This window comes from Mustela nigripes, chromosome 16, assembly GCF_022355385.1.
Source record: "Mustela nigripes isolate SB6536 chromosome 16, MUSNIG.SB6536, whole genome shotgun sequence".
In the NCBI taxonomy this organism is placed as follows: Eukaryota; Metazoa; Chordata; class Mammalia; order Carnivora; family Mustelidae; genus Mustela; species Mustela nigripes.
The window spans coordinates 47159704-47177178 of NC_081572.1; the positions used below are offsets into that span (position 1 = coordinate 47159704).

Consider the following 17475-nt stretch of genomic DNA (forward strand, 5'->3'; position numbering starts at 1 on the left):
AGGCAGGTCCCGAGCAGGAAGTGAGCCACCTGGCACCTTGATCTAGGACTTCCAGCATCCAGAACCAAGAGAAAATAAATTTCTGTTGTTTAGGGCTCCCGGGCTACGGTATTTTGTTATGGCAGCCCAAGCTGACTAATGCAACGACCATAAAAATGTCATGTCATTACCCATAATTTGACATAATGACATTTTCTTTTTTTGTAATAGCATTAGCCACATATTCTGGGGCTGTGTTCAGTGCTTTCATCCATAATCTCCTAATCTTCACAGCAATCCTAGAGCCATTCTTAACTTCTTCAGAGGGTCTCCTTTCAGGTTCAGATGGCTAAATAACTTGCCCCAGGGTAAGTGATGATTAAGTGCAGAAAGGGGACTGGAAATGACTTCTGCCTGGCTCCAGAGATAGCGGGAAAATAGGTCATAATTTAATATCCGATCATTGATAGACAGGAATACCCAGCAAATGCATTGTGCGAGCCTGCTGTCCCCAGGCACACAGTGACAAAAACAAAGAAATCCCATATTTTCGGATGTGGGGGTTCAGAAAAGGCACCCAACATCTCCATATTGTCAGGACCAGGCTCGACCCAAGAGACTATGAAACTTCTACATCTATATTGATTCCAGCAGTTTTGTTCTCTAAAGTGCCTCAAATCTCTTTAATCTAGGTCAGAGGACCACATGAGAGCAGTGAAGTTTGAGAGAGCAATGAGTAGAGAGTATTAATGCTAGAAGGGTTATAACTAGTTGCCAGTAAAATCCTCGCATTCAACACATAGGACAGGGGTGCCTGGGTGGCTCAGTCGGTTAAAGCCTCTGCCTTTGGCTCAGGTCATGATCCCATAATCTGGGGATCGAGCCCCCCATCAGGCTCCCTGCTCCTGCTTCCTCCTCTCTCTCTGCCTGCCTCTCTGCCTACTTGTGATCTCTGTCTGTCAAATAAATTTAAAAAAATCTTAAAAAAAAAAAAAAGCAATTGGCCAAACTAGGATTCAAGTGTAAACATGTCATGCATCAAAATTTATCCTTTCCACTAAGAAGCACGCATTTCATCTATTTTAAAATCTCAGAGACCAGACATCATGTTTGATCAAAAAAGTAAGGGACTGAAGCTCCATTCAATCACAAACTACCCCTATTTTTACAAATTAAAACAAACAGGTGAGTTACAAATATGTTCATTTTCTCAGGTTCAGATTCTATTTATAGGACTTGCTAAAAACGGAATTTGAAGAGCTGTAAACTATTTCAGTGAGCAAAGTAAGGCCATTAGATAGATTATAGACACATGTGATGCTTATAGTATGTAGTATAAACTCTTAAAAATAATGTAAAACATTTAAAACAGACATAGCTCTGGCTAGCTGTGCTGCCATTCTCTGTAGTAAAAGAACGATGTCACTAGGAAAATTTTCTTTTCATCCTTTTGCACAGATGCTGTCTGTTGAGTTGGTCCTGAAGCTTCCTCTGGGTTGACTTTGATCAGTGATTTTTTTTTAAAGATTTTATGTATGTATGTATGTATGTATGTATGCATGTATTTGACACACAGAGAGAGCAGAAGCAGGGGGAGCAGCAGAGGGAGAAGGAGAAGTAAACCTTCCCCCTCCCCGCCCTGCAGCAGCAGGGAGCCTGACTTGGGGCTCCACTACAGAACCCTGGCATCATGACCTGAGCTGAAGGCAGACCCTTTACCGACTGAGCCACCCAGGCACCCCCCCCATCAGTGATTTCTGATCCAGCCACCCCGTGGGCCACGAATATTTCATTATAATGAAAGCATGTTGCAATGTGCTCTCCCCTACTTGATCTCTCTCTTACTTTAACCACTCAGGGGGGCCAACATAGACCCCCACCTCCACCCCAAGTCCAGTGGCCAATGTTCTTATTTGGCTTTTCTATTTTCTAAATAATAGGTTTTGACAGCACACCCCAGGACGCAGGAAGACTTTCCAAGGGAATCCGTGACAAGATCAGTTTTAAGGAACTGGTTTCCCAGACTCTCCATTTCCTTGTTTCAAGCACCCTGCCTGAGAAAAGCACACTGTGGGTTGAGTGTTCCTTTTGGCTTGGCCTTTCTCTGTTCGGTCTTTATCACCAGAAGAGCCACCTTCTCCCTAAGGTGTATTGCCCCAGGGTGTAAAAACTTGCAATGTGACCATTTCAAGCTCTGTTACCAAAACTCGTAATACATTTGTGCTGCTTGTCTGAGTGCTGCGCTAATACTAATAAGTGATAATTCCATCCCAAAGAAAAGTTGTTAACGCTTAGACCTCTAAGGTCTCAGGAAATAGGCATTTTAATTTTCAACTTATATTTGCATTTTTGTGGATCGAAGTATGACAGGGGTTAAAATAAAAAGTCATCCAGCATGAAAGTGTATATTATCCTGAATTTGTAGAGGGAAGAACAGGGACATACAAAGAGAAAAAGGAACCATGCAAAATTTCTAACCAGCACATAGGAGTTTGTTCTTGTCTTTTTAAAATGCATCATAGTATCAAATCGTAGCGGTGTTTACACTTCACGGGCTATTTTTAGAAAATGATGTAACTGCAGACTTTAACATATTACTATTTATAACATGCCAGCTCTTGCAACGATTTTTAATTATCACAAAAAGTGCTAGGTGCCCGCTACAAAATATGCAATGGTTACATCGATTTCCAGAAAGTCTTTTGGGGTACTCAAACAGAAAATCTCGAAAGTACTCACTGTGTCAGAGGAAAAAGATTTTGCAAGCTCCCGGCCGAACTTTCCCTGGGTTTGCCTCTTGCGCCCTCTGCTGGTGGGCCGCGTCTCTAAGAGGGCAGCGCTGTCTTTCTGTTCTCTGCATTCGCAGCTAGGGTCAAGATCACGCAGGTTTGGCGCGGGCGGGGGGTGGGGGGGTGGGGGGGTTGCAGAGTCGGGCTGCCTGTGGTTGCCACTGTGGCCAGACCCATGTGGATTTGCATGATCCCTTCACAGCACACAGAGCACAGAATCACCGGTCAGACAGGCAGCAGAGTGCTCTCACGTCCAAGTGCTGGACTCACGTGACCTTCCCTTACTGACTGATCTAACCAGAAGTTTCTGGCCTTGGAAATAATAAGTGTTGCAATAATGATGATAATAATACCCAGCACCACAGTCTATGGTGTTTAATTTGTGCCTGTCCGTTGCTGTTTGAAGCACTCTCCATAAATTCACTCACCAAACCCTATAAGGTAGGAACCTTTATTGTTCCCATTCTGCAGAGGAGGGTTTTGGGCACTGAGCAGTGAAAAAGAAATAAAATAAATTGCCCACGTCACACAACTGATCAGAGACAAAACCAGGATGTGGAGCCAAACAGCCCCCCAGACCCACCCCATTTGGCACACTTGCCACCATTCTTTACCATTAGTTGTGGGAAAAATGAGAAACATGGGCACAAAGACAAAATAAAAATCTGTCATCTCACCACCCAGTGGGCTAGTGTTTCAGCATGTTCCTTTCCAGTCCCATGTGTGAGTGTGTGGGTCTATCATTCTGTTTGATACATGAGAGACCTTCTATTTCTAGAACATGCTCGGGACACTTCAAAATACATCTGGGTTTCCCCCGGTCACTTTTGTCTCTATTCTTTGCCACTGTCTGTTTTGCGCATCCCCTGAAGATGAAGGTGGCAGATGTCGCTCTGTTTCTTTCTGACATTCAGCTTCTAGAATTTTCCCCTGTAAGGGCAGCTCAGGGGAATGTGCTGGTAGGGACCCTCCATACGTTGCTGTGTGCCCCTGGGCTGAGGTCCCCCTGGTCCCCCTGCCCTCCTCTGAAGCACAAAGTTCAAATGGGATATGGGGAGGAAATAGAAACCGGGCTCACCACCAAATTCTCGAAGCTTTGGTTGCAATTGTGCTCTGTCTCTTGAAGGAGCAGATTCTGATGCCCAGGCATATTCCATCTCTCTGGAACCAAGGACGACAGGACGCACTTGGAGTCCCTTGGAGTCCCTTGCAGAGTCCTACCAGGGTCTCTGAGCCTGGGGCCTACAGACCTAAGGGGAGGCAGTGCTTACCTGCACTTGGGGACCCAGGGAAGAGAGGCGACCTGATGGGATCTGTAAACCTCTGCTGAGGCCACAGGTTGCAGTGACCCCATAGGGAAGCAGCTGGGGGATAAACAGCCATTGAGAGACTGAATATACGATGGACAATGCCAGGCCAATATCAAAGTAGAACTCCAAGGGTGCCTGGCTGGCTCATTCAGTAGAGCATGCAACTCTTGAGTTTAGGGTTGTGAGTTTGAGCCTCATGTTGGGCACAGAGATTATTTAAGAAAAAAAAGGGGGGGGGGACTCCAACACACCATCTACCCCTCAGGACAGTAACCAGCCCAGGAAGGCAACTGGCTGTAAGTGGGACTTGTAGGAAGTCAGACTGCTATCTCCAACAACAATCCAGGAAGCCAAGCAATGACTTCTAGAACAATCAGCCCCAAATGGCCAGGACGTGATTAACCACTCACAGCTGCCCTGAATTTTGTCCCTGCCTCCTACTTAGAAGCAGCCAGAGAAAAGCAAAGGTGCACCTGTGAGCAATCACACAGCCTGTTTCCAGCTTCCCCAGGCCACTGTAAAGCCCTCCTCCCACCCCGTGCCCGCCTGTGGGTCTCCGCCGAAACACAGGTGCTGGTGTCAGACTCCATTCTACAGCAAGCTCAGAGCATATGGTCCTGCTTTCGTGTTTCGTTGGTCTTCATTCTGTCCACGTTTCTTCCTTTCCTACCCTAGTTGGTATGCCGCATCAGCCTAACTCAGTTGGAAGCTAGAGGGCAAGGGTCACGTGAATGGGGTCAACAGAGGAGTCACATGGAAAGGGCACACACTGGGTCAGACACACATATGGGCTATGAATGGGACATAATAACTGGGGCACCCACAAGAGAAGTCACATTAGGACAAGTGGGTCACGCAGGTGACATACAGAATTCACACATGTGGCCGTAGGGGCCCTGCAAGGGAGCCCCTGTTTACTCCATCCACCGCCACATAAGCCTCCACCAGGGACATCCCATCCCAGAGCTCTTAGATGTTGAGGTCAGAGATTTTGTTCTAGGAACCTGCTTTCTGCCTGACCTTTTAGCTGTCCCGGGTCCCTCAGTATGCCTGCCTGACACCCTGCCCTTAAAAACTATCCACGCACCAATGTCCCTTCTAAAGGTCTCTCTGTATCCTCAAGGAGTACAACGCTCACTGATGGTCATAACTTTTTTGTTTGACAAAGTAATATAGTCATAATATATTCATCTATCCATAACATATTCATATATTCATATATTTAAAATCTAAACAACATATAAAATGAATATGAAATGCTTTGTTCCTATGTCTGCCCCCTTTTGCCTTACTCGTAATCAGTTGTTGGTTGATTTTCTAAAAACTATTGGTTTCTGTACGTTTAATTTTGTACCTATCTTACTGACTTCTCTTTTTGTTTCTAGTAATTTTTCAGCCCAATCCTTCAGGTTTTCCAGTTATGTGATTGAATCATCTGCAAACAGTGATCATTTTAGCTCCTTCTTTGCCACGTCCATAACCCGAATTTTCCTCTTTTGTCTAAGTGTCTGGCTTTTGTCTTTGATCCAGGAAGTAATTTACAAGTGCTTTTACACTTCCTAATTTTAGCATGCTTTTCCTTGCTGGTTTCTAAATTAGTGGTAATTGGGTCAGAGAAAGTGACCTGAATGATACCTGTTCTTTGGAGTTTGTGGAGATTTCCTTCACGGTCTAGAAGATGCTCACATTTATGTACAATGCTCCATGCGGACTCAAGAACGCTGTTACGTAATTGCTGTGTGCCGAGTTCTACCTATGTGCATTTGACCAACTTCATTAATCTGTTATTTAAACCTTAATATCTTTAGCTGATGTTTTTGTCTTCATACTGAACCACTTACCTCTACTCTGTTAGTGATTATCCTACATTTTAATATACTTAATGGGTTTTCTGGTTCATAAATATCCCTCCTTTCAAAAAATACAATCACTTTAAAAGACTTTACTTCCAGAATATGTTGACTCTGGCTTCCATGTTATTCTTATCCAGTACTGCAGTTCTGTTTTGCAAATACACACATTTGTGATTTTCTGTTTGTTTGTTTCTGTATGGTCAAGATTTGTTAGTTAACCCACATGTTTACCATTTCCTTTACTCACTGGGTCCTCCTTTTTTTTTGTTGTTACTATTTATTTATTTATTTGACAGAGATCACAAGTAGGCAGAGAGGCAGGCAGAGAGAGGGGGGGGAGCAGGCTTCCCACTGAGCATAGAATCCGATGCGGGGCTCCATCCCAGGACCCTGAGATCATGACCTGAGTCAAAGTCAGAGGCCCCAACCCACTGAGCCACCCAGGTCCCCCTCACTGGGTCCTTCTTGCCTCTTAGACCTTCTGTCTGGGAGGGTTTTCCTTCTCCCTGAAGTATGCTTTCCAGAGAGTCCTTCAGAGAGAGATGCTGGTGGTTCCATTTGTTTGAAAATATCTCTATTTTTTTTTTTTAAGATTTTATTTTTAAGTCATCTCAACACCTGATGTGGGGCTCCAACTTACAGCCCCAAGGTCAAGAGTTGCATGCTCTACCAACTGAGCCAGCCAGGTACCCAAAAATATCTCTATTTTTTTTTTTAAGATTACACTTATTCATTTGAGAAAGGGGGAGAGGGAGCACGAGCAGAGGGAAGGGCAAAGGGAGAACATGACTCCCCACGGAGTGGGAACAGACATGAGCCTCGATCTCGGGGCCCCCAGGATCATGACCTGAGCTGAAGGCAGATGCTCGACCCACTGAGCCATCCAGGCACTCAAAAATACCTCTGTTCTTGAAAGATAACTTCCCAAGCATATAATTCTAGGTTGGCAATTGTTTTCTTTTGGTGCTTTGGAATTAAAGATTTCTTTATTTATTTATGTTGTGGGGAGAGAGGCAGAGGGAGAGAGAGAGAGAGAAAGACCCAAGCGGACACCGTGCTGAGTGCTAGTCGGACATGGGACTCAGTCTCAGCACCCTGAGATCACAACCTGAGCTGAAGCCAAAATTCCCAGGCTCGACCAACTAGGCCACCCAGGCTACCCAGTGGTTTCAAATTAATAGTGTGCTTCATTGTTGCTGCTCAAAATTCATCTTCAGGGGCACCTGGGTGGCTCAGTGAGTTAAAGCCTCTGTCTTTGGCTCAGGTCATGATCTCACGGTCCTGGGATTGAGCCCTGCATCAGGGCTCTCTGCTCAGCAGGGAGCCTGCTTCCTCCTCTCTCTCACTGCTGCCTCTCTGCCTACTTGTGATCTCTGTCTGCCAAATAAATAAATAAAATCTGTTTTTAAAAAAATTCATCTTCAGTCCAACTCTTATTTTTCTGTAGATAATTGGCTTTTTTTTTTTTAATCCCCTGGTTGTTTTAAAAATCTTTATTCTCTATATTGGGCAGTTTCCTCATGCTGTATATAGATATGGGTGTCTCTGTCCTATCATACTTAGGAGATAAAGTGCTTCTTGTGAGGGAGGCCTCAAGTCTCCCCCATTAATTCTAAAAAGTTTGTAGCTACCATTTCTCCAAATACTACCTCTCCCCTACGGTCTCTTTATTACCCTTGGAAACTCCATTTAGGCTGAGATTAGACTTTTTCATTGTCTTCATCCCCCCCCCCCCCCGCCATATTTTGTATCTCTTTGCCTTTTTATTTGCTTTTGCTGTAGCTCCTTTAATTCTACCTTTGTATTAGTTATCTATTGCTACATGGGAAATTAACCCCAAATATCTCACACAGTTATTGAGGGTCAGAAATTCAAGGTGTGTCTTAGGGCCTCATATGAAGTTCAAGTCAAAATGTTGGCTGGGGCTGCAGTCATCCAAGAGAGAAGCAGGAATCCACAGTTCTTTCCTGACTAAGTGTCCAAGTCACACACCATACTTATCCTTTCTCTGTTTGTTAGAGGAAGGTCATTAAGTTCAGCCCATACTCAAGAGGACAAGAACTAGGCATCACCTTTTGGAGGGAATGCCAAGATTTACAAACACATTTTGAACTGCCAAAAATTTTATTTCATTAATTATTTTTTTCCACTCTGTCTAATCTGCTGGATAATATACCTCTGTGTTTCTAATATCAAATATTAAACTGTTCTTTTCTAGAATTTTCTCTTTCGTTATTTTAAAACATACCAAATCATTCTTACTGTCCCTTTTCCTGTTAATGTCTTTTTTTTTTTTTTAAGAGTTTATTTATCTGTTTAACAGAGACTGAGATCACAAGTAGGCAGACAGTCAGACAGAGAGAGGTGGGGGAAGCAGGCTCCCTGCCAATGTGGGGCTTGATCCCACCACTCTGAGATCATGACGCAAGCTGAAGGTAGAGGCTTAACCCACTGAGCCACCCAGGCACCTTCTGTTAATTTCTTAGCCCTCTTTTTATGAGTGTATTTTGACTGGTCATTTAAAAGTAGAAGGCCTGTTTTGAGGGTGTATTTCTTTCAGAGAGAATGTACCCCAGCTCCTACCAGCATGCTGTGGGTCCTACTGACCTATGAAATTATAAAATAATTTTTTGACTTAGAGGTTTTGGGACTATGCAGTTAGAGTAAATTCTGTCCTGAAACCCAGGTTTCATATTAGATTCTATGTACCCTCAAATCAGATTTAATTAATGTTAACATTTAGGAGGTGCTTCTTTAAAGAAAAAAAAAAATTGAGACTCTGCCTCCATCCCTTCTTCTTCCTCATTCCCCAGAGGTAACCACTCTCCCAGAACTGGTGCAAAAAATTCCCATCCATATTTTAATATGGATTTATAGTAAATATGTAGCATTAATATATACAGTATGTGTTGAAATTTTTATGCAACTTGCTTTTTTCCCCCTAGACATCCCCCTACTGGTGGACAGGTAGCACTTTCTGGATTTGGGGGAGGGGGGCTGGTAATTATTAGCAAACAATATTGAGGGGAGTATCCTGGAATTAAGGCTGTGGTTAAATTCACAGAGATTCTGCAAGTGGTGTTAACAATCCATGTGAGAGGGAACATTGGAGGGGGAGAGAAAAAATAGATGGTCAGGGCGAGCAAGAAGACACCTGCAGAAAGCACCCAGTCCTTCTTGGGACAGAGGGACCCCTTCCTGGACGAGAGACCCTTCTGGTGGCGCATTCAACCTTTCAGCAGGTGGTGTTCCGAGGGGCCCAAGTGCGTTGGGGGAGGGGAGCAGGGAGAAGAGTGAGGACCGGTAGCCCCAGGGGCCAGTGTGGATGGCGGGGCGGCGTGGGCAGGGCGGCAATCAGAGCGCAGCTTGGGGGGGAACGGTATCACTCTGTGCTGGCCGCGACGCCTCCTACCGGTCGCCAGAAGCAACGTCTGCCTCTCGCAGTCGCCTGCGTAAACCCCGGACTCGCGATGCAAGGCAAAAAGAGCGGGGTTTTTTGCCGGCTGCAAGTACAACAACGGTTGCCTGAGGCCAAATGTCTCCCACGACGGCTTCTCCCAGTCCCCCTTGCTGCGGGGGAGGAAAAAAGGACCTATGACCCCGACGTGACTTGAACACGCAACCTTCTGATCTGGAGTCAGACGCGCTACCATTGCGCCACGAGGTCACAGCGAGCGGATGACTCCGCGTCGCTCAAGACCTCGCTGCGCCGGCACGGTCCCGCAGCTCGAGGCACCTAGGCTGAGAGGCGCGGTCCCTCCCCCATCCCCCGCCCCGCCCGGCGCTGGGGTCACACCGAAGGGGAGGGGCGCGAGCAGCTCCGCTCCTTGGCTTCCGGGAAGCTCGAGCGCTGGGGCCGCGGAGCCGGAGTGCCGCGCCGCCGCCCAACCAAGCCCTCCCCGCCCCGCCCCGCCCCGCCGGAGCCCGGGGCGGCGGGGCCTGACTAGCACAGCCCGCCTCCCGCTCCGCACACAGGAGCTGCAGCCGCCCCGGCGCGGGGCGGGAGATATCGCGGGGCGGGTCGGGCGCCCCCTCCCCCGCCCCGAGCCGGCACCGGGGGCCCTCGTTGCCCAGGCTGGGAAGACGCCGCTCTTTCATTCTCTGCAAAGCATAAAAGGAAACCTTTTCTTTGACGAGGGTCACCGCAATATCGGGAAGACAGAGTCCTTGAAAACCCCACCCGGCGGAGGTCGCCTGCTCATACATGATCGTGCGCGATGTTTATTTTTGCAGTTTTACGGGCCGAGTCTAATCCCAAGTAAGAGTTTTGATCTTTGAATTGAGGGATGGCACCCATATGGAAAAGGACCCTTACACGTCCACGAAGTATAAAACCGCGTGTGTCCGGCACCCAGATCAAGAAAGTGAACATTACCACATACACCCCTCCTTTCTGGTGGCTTCCAATTCGTTTTTGAGATGCGGTCGTATTGGACACAATACCTCGCTTGTCATAATACTGTGCACATAATTTAGTTAATATTTTTTCCTAGCATGATTTTAAGCGGCTCATTGTCCACCTCGTGGGAGTCTGAAGTCCCTCCTTTTGGACAGTACTTTTTCCTTTTTTTTTTATTAAGTAAGAAAAGATTATTAAATAAATGAGTAAATAAGCTCTTGAAATTTTTTTTTTTTTTTTTTACGCCATTAATACTATAGAGCACTATCCTGGTCTAAGAACGTGAAGCAACAATTACTTTAATAAATAAAATTCCCCACAAGGGCCTGATGTTCTTCAGGGAAGGAACGATCCAGAATGGGCCTCACTCTTTACAGGAGGGAAAGAGTGAGTGTGTCAAGCTCTCAGTGAAGCCGGTGGTGAAGGGCTCTCTCACCATTCTGATTACTTGGGGACACCTAAGGCCACCAGAGCTTCTATGAATCTTGGGTAGGAGTCTTGTCAAATTTTGTGTTTATGGCCAAGTGTGAGAATAGCTTTGGGGTTAACTGTGAGTCCTGAGACAGCTGCTGGAAGACTGTCAGAGAAGCAGAGACCAGAAGGTTCCATCCCTGTCTTCAGCGGGGGCGGGGGGTGGGGGGTGGGGGGTGGTGTCAACTAGCCCAAGATTACTGATTGCCTCTACAAGTATCCAGACAAGAGTCCCTTACTTACTGCTCTTGGTGGCCCAGAGGTGAATTGGACCCTGATTAGGGGAAGGTGTGGCGAGGTAGGGAGTGACAGAAATGTTTCTCAGAGATCTAAGAAGTAACTGAAATGCCAGACTCTGAGGTTTGGATTCTCTTTCCTGGTGATGATGAACTTCCTTCCCTGCTCCCTCTTGAGGATCTCCTGCACTGGCCACATAGCAAAGTCACTGTGAGGAACAGCCAGTGCCTTTCCCACAGAGGTCAAGAGTACAGAATCTACTGGAAGGGATGCTTCACACCCAAGGAAAGACCAGAGACACTCTTGAAAGCCCTGCTCAGATTTTTAGATATACCTGTCATGTCCTGGCCCTTCTCCCCAGATGTGGAACCAAAAGCTAGTTTTTATTTTAAGCTACAGTGTAGTAATATCATCAGGTGAAGGGATTAAAGAGATTTGTGCAGGTAGGGTTATAGGGTCCTTTTTAAAAGTAAGATTTGGGCACCTGGGTGGCTCAGTCAGTTAAGCATCTGCTTCTGCTCGGGTCATGATCCCAGAGTCCTGGGATGGAGGCCCACCACTGGCCAAACTTACAGGCTCCCTGATCAGTGAGGAGTTTGATTCTCTCCCTGGCTTGTGCTCTCTCTTGCTCACTCTCGCTCAAACAAATACATAAAATCTTTAAAAATAAATAAAAATAAGAATTGCTTGCCAGGGCCTTACCAAAGTGAAGGGAAGGAGGCAGTCATGCCCATGGGCATAGCTAACGCCTCTTATTTATAATTTTGACACTTTATTCATCTTGGATTTTGGCATTAATTTTTTTAAAGCACTATATATGTTATGCCCCAATAATGGGTCCGTGATTAAAGGAGCGAGACTGATACAAAGTGAAGGTCAAGCAAAGCTTTATTTCGTGCCAAGCATCAAGAATCTAATCAAATGTTTGGGGCCGCACCTCTTCCAACAGAGGGCGACCCTTCTCTGTTTCACAGGCTAGCTTTTAAGGGCAAAGGCCATGCGGTCGGGCCTGGCCACGCACAGGTGATCAATGAGATTGTAACACACACAGGAAATTCCACAGTGATGCTAGGTCACCAATTGAGTTACAATTTACCGTAGTAGACATTTGATTGGGATTGGCGCCAGAAATGGCTCCCAAAGGTTGGGGCCCATACTCCTTAGTAACCAGGGAGACAGTATGCATGCCCCCCACTGATCGGATGGCTCCACCTGGCCTGACCCACCTTTGTATCTGGGCTTTGTTACCTGTAAATCCCCTGGGGGAGGGGGAGCAGAGACAGTTTCTAAATAGGTCCTTACATATGTGTGTGTGTGTGTATATATATATATATATATATATATATATATATATATATATATTTTTTTTTTTTTTTTTTTATCTTGACAACCGAGTTTTCTGGTGCCACCCACACTCCTTGCATCATTCCATCATTCCTTGCATTTTGCGCCCAGGAGAGGGCCTCACTGGCCTCGCCCTCATCCCAGCCCAAGGCTCACTGAAATTCTGGGACTGCCCAGACACCACAAAACACTGCTTCTTTATTTTAGAGCTAAACTCATTTAAAACAAACACAGGGGTGCCTGGGTGGCTCAGTGCCTTGAGCCTCTGCCTTCGGCTCAGGTCCTGGGATTGAGGACTCAGGTCCTCAGGTCCTTGGCTCAGGTCCTCAGGATCTCAGGGTCCTGGGATTGAGCACCGCATCTGGTTCTCTGCTCAGCCGGGAGACTGCTTCCCGCCCCCTCTCTGCCTGCCTCTCTGCCTACTTGTGATCTCTGTCAAATAAATAATCTTCAAAACACCACCACCACCAATAACAACAGACACACACACACAAACACACACACACAAAACAAGAAAAAATGGAAACAAAAAATCCCCCGTAAAATACGCAAAACTTCAAAACTACATGACAGTCAATGTCCAGTTAAATACCAAAAGAAAAAAAGGTAGTGCCAGCATTGGCGAGGGTGTAGGGAAAACGTAGATCTATGAGAATTCATGCAACACTGGAAAAGAATGTGTGGATTGGTAGCACTGTATGGACTGCGATGTGGCAAATGTTTTTAAAAATCCTTCTGTCCAGGCATTTTCTCTTGCAGAGAATATGTACCAAAGAAACAGTGAAGGATGAATGCACAGCTGTATCTTCAAGGCTGTACTCATCAACACTGTGTAATCAGGAAGCGACGGGCACCATCTTGATGGTTCCATGGTCCAAGCCCAGTGTGGATTTCCAAGGGAGTGAGGCAGGGAAGCCGGCTTTAGTGAATGCATGCCTGTATGAGGGAACATCAGGGACTCTTGAATAAAGAGGTGTGGAAGAGAGAAGTCCAGAAGGAACTGCTGTGGAGAAGGAAGGCTGCTGGTGTTATGCCAAGGGCTGCCTGACCACTGAGAAAAGTGTTAACTTTGGCTTCTCCGTCTCTGCTTAGACCCAGGCAATTGAGCTATCGCTTAGAAAAAGTTTTTCCTTGGCTTTGTTTCCTAAGGACTGAAAATGTTCCAACTCCCCAAAGCCCATCAAAGATGTCCTAGATCTTTCTGACAGACACATTCCTTTTCCAGCACATTCCAACAGTGACTTGAAAACAGAGGCCCAAGAAGGGTGGTGGTGCTCTGTGGAGTGCGTTTTTCTATCATGCAGCTCTGGGGCAGGCTGGCTTCTTGGGAAGCTTAGGGGGAAACTGGGAGGAGAGCCAAGAAGGTATTTTGGGAGGAACTCTGGTGAGAGGAGGAAGCGTGGCTTTGGGAGGAAGCTGAACTGGAAGGGGGTGGGGAAAAGCTGTGAGGCTGTGATGGAGCCTGGGCAGCCACTCGGCCATCCGGTGGAGAGAGCTCAGAACAAAGACAGCCTGTGGGAGGACCCCACCCCCTGCATCAGAAGACAATGACAGAAGGCGGAAGGCAGCAAGTTGTGGGGGCCCAAGGGTCACAGCGGGAGGCTGTCTGCTTACTTCTCCCCTCTTCAAAAGGACAAACACCCATGGAACTGCTGGAACATTTAGAATTTCATCAGAAATACTCACTGGGATGGAAGGAGTGTGGCATAATCCAGAGCCTTAGCCAAGAACAGGTCTCCAGGCCCTAGCCTCCTGATGACCTGATGTGAAGGGGCCCTCCTAAACCAGTGGGGCAGGGGCGGGGAGATGGAAGTTGAATCTGGTCCCTGCACAGAGGCCACAAAAAAAAAATAAAAAGACGGCAGATTTGGGGAGTGTGCGAACCTTAGACACTTTGATTTTTTATTTTTATGGTAGGCATTTCGATTATCTTGATAATTTGCTTTGATCCTAGGTTTCCACTCTTTGTGCCTCAAAACCTTCATTAGGAAAGAAACCCTCCCTTAAAATGGGAAAATCCAAAGGGATTACGAGTGGAAACAGTTGCTGCTTCTTCCCTCCTTGCCCCTCCATCCTTTAAAGCTTCTGTGACCTGCTAGGCTTTAGTTTTGCTGAGGTGGTTCTGTTGACCCCGGGGACCGTTGGCTGACAAGTCAGGACTTGAATTTTTTTTTTTTTTTTTTAAGCTCTATGTCCAAAGTAGGGTTTAAACTCATTACCCAGAGATCAAGGGTCACATGCTCTATGGACTGAACCAGCCAGGTGCCCCCAGAGCTTGAATATCTCTCAGCAGTTTAATTAGGTTGTCACTTTTGTTCAGGACCGGAGGAGACTGGGACATGGTGGATACCCTTTACATTGGAGAAATGGAATTCCAGAAGCAGAAACTTTTAGGTCTACTAGGGTATCAAGCTATGAGCATGGCTAGTAAGAGCCAAGGGTCCTGATTACTAGTCCCAACGCGACAATGTAACCGAGTCTCAGTTTGTCTTTGCCTCATGTGATGCTGTTCCTTGAACTGGTTCCTGGAGCTTTTCCTAACCCACAAAGCCATGCTTACTAATGCTCACCAAAGAAACTGGATGGCAACTGTGGCTTAGGGAGTAGGGACTACATGTGATATAGAAAAATATTGGGGCTTGCAGCCAATGGCCAAGAAAGAATTCTTGAGACATTTTTGGCACAAAAAGGTGTTTTGTTTTAAGACTTTATTTATTTATTTGACAGAGAGAGATCACTAGTAGGCAGAGAGGCAGGCAGAGAGGGGGTGGGAAGCAGGCTCCCTGCTGAGCAGAGAGCCCAATGTGGAGCTCAATCCCAGGACCCTGAGATCATGACCTGAGCCAAAGGCAGAGGCTTTAACCCACTGAGCCACCCAGGTACCCTGTTACCAGAATTTAATTATAGGATTAAAATGTCTTTAGCAGCATAGACATAGCCAGTGGTTACTGTGAGAAAATCCACTCTGCCAAGGAGAAGGCAGGAAGTGTACCCAGCAGGGGTGTCAGGACACAGTTTCCAGTCCTGTCTTCACCACCTACCAGCTGTGGGATATTGGTCACCCAACATTTCTCTGCACTAGATTTCCTCAATTCGAAACTGAGTGCAATAGAACTTATCTCAAAGGGTCGTTGTAAGGATTAAACAAAGTAATACTCTAAAAATGGATTCCAGGGGCTCCTGGGTGGCTCAGTCAGTTAAGCATCTGCCTTCAGCTCAGGTCATCATCTCAGCGTCCTGGGATGGAGCCCCACATAGGGCTCCCAGCTCAGTGGGGAGCTTGCCTGTCTCTCTCTGCCCCTTCCAGTCCCCCCTCCCAACTTGTGTGCTCTCTCATTCTAATAAATAATAAATATTTTTAAATAAATGGAGGATTCCTGAGAGAACAGCCTTGTTCCTAGTATTTAGTGTGTAGTGTGACTACTAGGTTTCCATGCGGATGTCAGCACTGAGGCCCTGGGCCAGTACAGAGCTGACCAGGGCCGCGGGAGACATAATTTAACCTGATTCGGGGTTCTCTGTACATGTGAGTAGTAACAGAGTTTGCTGTGAATACTTACAGGGGAGTCCTATCAGCCAGGTGGTGGCTATGGTGCTGGCTGGCCCCCTTTCCCACTTTACCTCTTGGTCTCCGATTCTTCTGTAATGGACTCCAACCAAATCCCTTTAATTGCAGGCCCGGAATACCCAGAGCATAAACTTCCTGCCAGTTATCAGATGGATATGTAAATTGGGGAATCATCACAGAATGAATAAGCCTAATCTGAGTGGACTGGGAACTCCCATCTTTGTCATTTTATTACTTATTCTGAGCACCTACTCTGTCCCTGGTGGTAGGTATTTGATATTTTATTTTATTTAATCTTTGCAACCTATCTGGTCTTGTATTTGTCCATTGTTACAACTTGACCTTCTTTGATGGTATTTGTTCTTCCCTGTTCATATATAAGGAACTTCCTCTGAAGAGCCTTTTACTGGCCCCCCCAACCCCCTTTGGAAATGTTCCGCTTTGAGGTTTCATTTGTATTTTGACAGTATGGTAAAGCCTTTTGAATTTTTATGGAGATGCTTTCGGCCATTTTATCTGTGGTTCAGGCAACTGACATCTATCTTCTCTTGTTGAGGGGAAATGTTCCTAAGAATAAGATCATGGTAGGGACACCTGGGTGGCTCAATTGGTTAAGCCGCTGCCTTCAGCTTAGGTCATGATCCCAGCGTCCTGGGATCAAGTCCCACATCTGGCTCCTTGCTCCGCAGGGAGCCTGTTTCCCTTGCTGCTTCTGCCTGCCACTATGCCTGCCTGTGTGTACTCTGTGACAAATAAATAAAATCTTAAAAAAAAAAAATCGTGCTATTAGAGACTCGCAAAACATTTCAAGAAATTCTGGTCCTAAGGCTTAGGTCCCTCATCTCCCTCAGAATAACCAATCCAGTGGTTCCTTAAGAGAAAGAACTATACTAGCCATATGTCTGGTATCTGGTGGGATTCTTCGTAGCCCTGTTTTGAGGTTCTCGTGTTTCGCCAGCATGTCAAAAAGGCAGCCCGTCTGCATCTGTCAGCGCTTTTAGACACTCTTTAAGACTTAATTCCGCATTCCCTATTTTGATTTTTCTCTACAGGGAATGACCTTTATTTTAGGCCCTACACTGTTTACTCAGTTTCTGTGATGGATGTTTCCGAAGGTTGAATAGGTTTCAGGATAAATTTGTTCTAGAGGCTCACGTTGTCCAGCTGGGCAATGACCTCCACTGAGGCCCTTGGGGCCTTCGCCCTTTGGTGCCTTCTCTGAGCATCCACCCCTTCCCCTGGCGCTCTGCTCCCTGAGGCCATGCTGCCTAGCCCAGATGGCCATGGCCATGGCCACGAAAGAGGGAAGCTGCAGGTGCACGAGCGAGGCTGGGAGCTTGGAGCGGGAGCTATGGTGGGTCTGGGCGACCCGAAGGCTGTACGCAGCAGCTGCAGCCCTGGTCGGGATGGGCGATGGCCGAAATCCCGGGGCTGTGGTTGGGTCTGAGACGCCGGAGGGGTCTGCCCAACAAGGGAGCAGCGGAGGGCGGGGAAAGAAGAGCCCAGAGGGAGGAGCTGAGATGCT

The 17475-nt window shown here is 46.6% G+C and overlaps 1 protein-coding gene and 1 non-coding gene across 3 annotated transcripts in view; both read right to left on the reverse strand.

The window, feature by feature from the left end:
* Positions 1 to 2774, reverse strand: part of LOC132004568 (multidrug and toxin extrusion protein 1-like) — a 53728-nt gene extending 50954 nt beyond the window's left edge. The window contains exon 1 of one of the 2 annotated variants that reach the window (XM_059381122.1): positions 2719 to 2774. The gene's annotated coding sequence lies outside the window, so the exon portion shown is untranslated. The remainder of the gene's footprint in view (positions 1 to 2718) is intronic. The other variant, XM_059381123.1, reaches the window with a different exon arrangement.
* Positions 2775 to 9526: 6752 nt separating this feature from the next.
* On the reverse strand, positions 9527 to 9598 carry TRNAW-CCA (transfer RNA tryptophan (anticodon CCA)). Its single transcript has one exon. It is a non-coding gene; the product is annotated as a tRNA-Trp (tRNA).
* Between the last annotated feature and the right edge of the window lie 7877 nt (positions 9599 to 17475).